Raw genomic sequence first — 6,000 nt, 5'->3', positions numbered from 1 at the left:
TTGGACTTCTGGCTTTCAGAACTGTGAGGAAGTACATTCCTGTTGCTTAAGCCAGCCAATGTGTGGTACTTGTTAGAGCAGCTGTAGCAAACTAATCAGTCAGTAAACTTACAAGACAAAATACATTCAAATTAAACAACAGTTTCATGATGGAAACAAGTGCTACAGTATACTTTTGTGTGGGAGTATAATTTGATACACTTTGAAGTGCAGTTTGGTATTAACTACCAGATTTGAAGATACATTCTTTGACCAACAATCTTACTTGAAGCAGAAATTACATGTCATTCACAGATATGTATATATGTTTAAATCTGGTCAATTAAATTTAGAAAACTGGAAAAAGTTTACATTAAAAAAGATTATACATTATGAATGAGATTTTGTGTAAATTTTTTAAAAAATGAGATAACGTGATACACATTGACATAGAAAGATGTCTGTAGTTTGAGAAGATGTCCATAATATATGATTAAATTAAAAATAGTTGTGAGACAGGCATGCCTGGGTGGCTCAGTCATTAAGCATTTGCCTTCAGCTCAGGTCATGAATCCAGGGTCCTGGGATCCAGCCCCGCATCGGGCTCCCTGCTCAGCGGAGGCCTGCCTCTTCCCCTCCCACTCCCCCTGCTTGTGTTCCCTCTCTTGCTGTGTCTCTCTCTGTCAAATAAATAAAATTTAAAAAAAACAAAGTTGTGAAACAGTATATGGAGAATGACCATATTTATTTGTACCCCATGTGTCATTTTTTTCACCCATTTGGAATATAAATTAAAACCACATTCTCTCTTTTGAAAAGTTGAGTTAGTTTTAAAGAACATTATATAAACTCACCTGATCTAAAGTTATTGTACTTAACAGGTTATTCTATTAGAACATTCATAAAATTTGCCTTAAGAGCCTATCAGAAACTCTTTAGATTTGACAAATCATCAACACAAGTCCCAGAAGAATACTTGGTAGTACATACATGTGTAAAATGAAAAGTGGCAAATTAAGACCACCAGAAATTAATGTATGTAGTCTTGAAACATCCATTTAACTGAGATGAGAGGAGTGGTTCTGCAGAAAATGCTTCAACTGTATGAACCTGGCCTCTTTGCAAACCGGATAGCAGGTTAGACATGCAAGAGAAAGCTCTTCAGGTTTTAAGGAAAATGGGCATAAAAGGTTTTTGATAGCCACTCTAAGGTATGATTCATCTTGGAAAGGAACTCATCAGGTTAACCTGTGTGTTTCTGTCTAGGATATGAGGATCTGAATATTCACGTGAGCCTCATTGGCCACACGGCCCTTCTGATCACGGCAAATGTTCAAGATAAGAACAAATGAATCACTTCTTCATTAGGTTCGAATGCTTTTTGGGTTATTAGGGATTTCATAGGGATTTAGTGGAATCTCAAAATTCCAGATCAGACTTTGTTCATCATTAATTTACCTATTCCTTCAGCAAATATTTATTATGAATCTCTAATTTATCAAACTGCCCGGTGAGTCTTCACTGTTGTGATTCAGATCCCCCAAGGGCCGTGAGAATGGCTATGGCGTGTTCTCGTGCTTGTCCAAGACACCTGGCTGCAGTCCTTGTCCCACTGCCCTGTTAAGTACGTAAGAGCCAATAACCGTCAACATTGCCTATTTAGGTGTCTGTCCAGGTGTGGCTTCCAGATTACTTTTTTGATCCCCAACTCCCTGATCTTTTCTCTCTGCTCCTTTCCCCCAGTTCCATATCCAGCTTTTGAGCACGGCCACTGGCTCTCCTTGGTTTGTGGACCTATTTGTGTTCTTACAGACCTCAGCTTCTGACTCAGATTTTATCTCCATAGGCTCCTTCGACTTTAATGTCTCCTGAAGATCTGAGTCAGAGATAGTCCAGGCAGCCCTACCTTCCAGAACTCTCATCTGCCCGCTAGTGGAAAAAATAGAAAGGGGAAGTGTCATTTATTAGAAATTACAAGGATAGGAGCCAGAGTTCCATTTCATTTTAGATTCTGGGAAAACTAGAGGGGACACTTAGGAAGAAATTCCTTAAAACCTACTCTAAACACCAATCTAAACAAGGACCCAAGGACTGATCAGTATTATTATAGCTGCAAAATAATTGCCAGATTTGCCAAGAATAATTTTTTTTTTTTTTTTTAATAAAACACAGCTTTCTAAAAGTTACTAGGTCCACAGGAAGAGTCCATGATCAAAGCCACACATTTAGCCGGAGTGCTGGTTAACTATGACATCAATATGTGTTTTTCTTCCAAGAGGACTGGCCCTCCTTGCCCATGTCCCTGTAGTACAGGGCAGATGGTGTGAATCAGGACACCACTGTCCCACATGACCTCTGCCTAGTGTGGCTGCAGCTGATCCAAGAATCTCCTAAGCATCTCTCAAAGCTCAACAGCTCTGTTAGAGCCCCAGGGCAGCTCTTGTCAGGTGGATACCACTCTAAAAAAACACCCTGCAGAATGCTGCTGCAGGGCTTAAAAAAAATGAGTAAGAGGATGCCTGGGTGATTCAGTCCATTGGGCATCTGCCTTTGGTTCAGGTCATGGTCCCGGAGTCTTGGGATCGAGTCCTGTGTGGGGCTCCCTCCTCAGCGAAGAGCCTGCTTCTCCCCTGCCTGCTACTCCTCCTGCTAGTGCTCTCTCTCCCTCTGACAAATAAAATAAAATACTGATATTTTAAAAAATAAGCTAAAATAAATTAGTAGAACATTGATTTTTCAGAGTATGTGATTCTTAGTATGTCATCATCATGTTAAAAATTCCATGTTAATTAAAATGCTTTAAAATGAGCTAATTTGGTATTCCCTATTTTTTTAAACAATGACTATTTTAGAAATCATTAATACTTCCTCATTGTTCAAAAAAAAAACCTAATAACTGTGCTTTTTTTTTAAAAAAAAAAAAACACCTCAAAATTCTTCTACCAATTAGCAAATGTGTTCTAACACTTAAACGTGTACTTAGGTTTGCTGTAGGTCAAAACACAAATGGCATATTCTTCGAACGTGGTGTTTCATTAATTCGGGGGATTATCTCATTTGGGGGCCCCTACGATGTTAATGCCAACACTGTGTCCTGAGAGAAGATATGGGCACTAGCTCTCATTTCGACAAGTTTTTTTGTTTTAATCAATAACATCCTATTTCAAGCAAAATTTATCTGTGGTTTACTACTCTCTGGATGCGTTCAGTCCCACACGAAGTCTGGCACTGTGTGTAGTTACCTTCTTGACTGATTTACGTTTCATATAGCCAACAGTTCTCAGATCTGCAAACTCGGGAGCTGGAGGAAAGCTCCCCGGAAAGCATATTTGAGTTTCATACGGCTCCTAAAGGATCAAATTCATCCTTATGCAACCAAAGCTGCTGTTTCTATGCCCTCCTTTGACCATTGTTCTCATTGATCTTGTTTACTTTGAAAACATCTTGCTTTTTCCCAGACATCTCTTCCACACTCCGTGGCGTATCTTCCAACACGGATACTCAAACAGTATTATATTTGGAACAAGGCAGAAGACAAAGGCTAGGGCACCTTCTTGTACATGCAACAGAAAGGAAAAATCATTTCATTCAGCCAGAGTTATTTCTCCAAATATTGGGAAAAAATCATTTCTTTGCATGTAAAACACCACTTAACAACCAAGCGAAGGGAGTTAATATTTTAGACGGTAGTAGCAGTCTTTCGCTTTCGAATATTTTGAGACATCAGTGTTTTACAAATGTTAAGGGATTCAATTGCGTATGACCAACTATTATAGCTAATGAACTGATTGATAAAGTCATATTCATTGCTCATCTCTCATTTCTCTTGGACTCAAATTTGTAGGGTCCTATCCTCCATGGACATCACCTTCTACCTATAAAAGGGTGAGCATGAGGGGCACCTGGGGGGCTCAGTTGGTTAAATATTTGCCTTTGGCTCTGGTCATGATCTCAGGGTCCTGGGTTCAAGCCCCAAATCAGGCTCTCTGCTCAGCGGGGAGTCTGCTCTCCCTCCTTTTCTCTCTCTATCAAATAAATAAATAAAATCTTAAAAAAAGGGGGGGTGAGCATGTTTATTACAAACATGGCTTAAATACATAAACATTCTGGGGACATATAATAAGATTGGGGAAGAATGAGACAGTATTAAGAAAGTTCTTGGCTCCAGGGTTGGAAGTCATATGAGATGAGATCATTAGAATGAAGTTGAACTTGCAAGAACACAGTCAGTGATTTTAATGTTCCATTGTGTGGTAGTGGCTGGAACAACGGGTCAAGAGATTTTAATCATTCAAGCAAATTGGAACAAAAAAGATTTCTAGACAGTGCTGTGGTCAGATTTGCTGGGTTCTCTGAAGTATAGGGTAAAATCTAAGAAACTGCCTGTTGAACTTGCTTGAAGTGTCCTAATCTAGCGTGCTGGCCCTGGGTCTAGGCTGGGTTAAGGTGCTCCTTTTTTCATTTCCAAGTTTCCGACAGAACCTTGTGCATGTAGCCATTAGGACACGGTCACACTTTACAGTGGTTTTTTGTTTCATTTTGTTTTGTTTTTGTTTTTCTGCTTGTTATTAGATTTTGAGATCCTTGAGGGCAAGGGAACTTAGCATTGTGCCTACCATAAGTACCTAATAAATGTTTGCTTGATTTCATTTGACTTAATGTCAACTGATTTAACATGAAGTAAAGATTTATTTGAATATTCTGCTTTCTTAAAAATGCTGACTGGTCCCAGGTTGCCTGACACAGAAGAGGCTGTTGAGAATGGCTTCCCCTGGGTTATCAGACGCCCTCCATCTTCTCCTTTTGCCTCCCGGGATTTTAGACTCACACTGGCCTGAACATACACAATCCTGGGTACTTTACTTTGCAGCTCGGTGTACACTTGTGGGGGGGAAGCTTTTGGGGCAGGAGGCAGCTGCTAAGCCATTTGTAAAGAAAGGAGGTGATGGGAAAATGCTGGATTTCCTGCTACAGACAGACCCAAGATGATTAGTCCTATAATTTGGGAAATGAGCTACCAGGGGACAATCTGCTTTATACAAAGATTTTTCACAAGAGTCTTTCAAAAAGTGAGTTCGTATATTTGCAATTTTTTCCTCACCGGGGGAGTAAAGAAGTATTTCTCAAAGGGATCTGGAACCCAAAATGGTTAGTACCCACTGCTTAGTGTGAGTCAACAGAATTTGGCTTTCAAAAGTCAAGCATCTAATTTGATGTTCCTTTGTGGGAAGGCTAACATGTGAGCCTCTTTGTATTCATGGTCACGTGACACGACGTACCCAGCACACAACAGTCAATAGGGGTTTGTTTGGACAAAATACATTCATAGTCAAAGCAAGCCTTACTTGAAAGTCATCACTGTCCAGGGATGACATCATCTGATAGTGCTTTTTACTTTATACACCATGGTGTGCTCACATGTAGCAGTTAATAGAAAGAATTCACCTCTTTCTTTATTTCTTTCAGCCTTTATTTGAGACAGAGAGGCAGAGAAAAAGGGCATGATGTTGGGAAAAGAAAGGGAAAGGGAGAAGCAGACTCCCTACTAAGCAAGGAGCCCCACATGGGGCTCGATGCCAGCCCCATGAGATTGTGACCTGAGCTGAAAGCAGTTGCTTAACTCACTGAGCCACCCAGGGGCCCCAACTTACCCCTTTCTGAAAGAGTAAGAAGTTTCAGTTGAATTGGTGAAAAATTTGCAATTTCTCTACCTTTTCCATGTCCAACTACTGCCACTAGAAACTTTTATTTGCATGCTACTTATATTTGTAAATATTTCATATTCAATTCTTTAAAAATTCTGTGGGAGGGGCACTTGGGTGGCTCGGTGGGTTGGGCCTCTGCCCTTGGCCCAGGTCATGGTCTCAGAATCCTGGGATCAAGCCCCCGCATTGGGCTCTCTGCTCAGTGGGGAGCCTGCTTCCCCCTCCTACTCTGCCTGCCTCTCTGCCTACTTGTGATCTCTCTCTCCCTCTCTGTCAAATAAATAAATAAAATCTTAAAAACAAAAAAATTCTGTGG

This window comes from Mustela lutreola, chromosome 5 (assembly GCF_030435805.1).
Source record: "Mustela lutreola isolate mMusLut2 chromosome 5, mMusLut2.pri, whole genome shotgun sequence".
In the NCBI taxonomy this organism is placed as follows: domain Eukaryota; kingdom Metazoa; phylum Chordata; class Mammalia; order Carnivora; family Mustelidae; genus Mustela; species Mustela lutreola.
Note: the sequence above shows the minus strand (reverse complement) of the source record.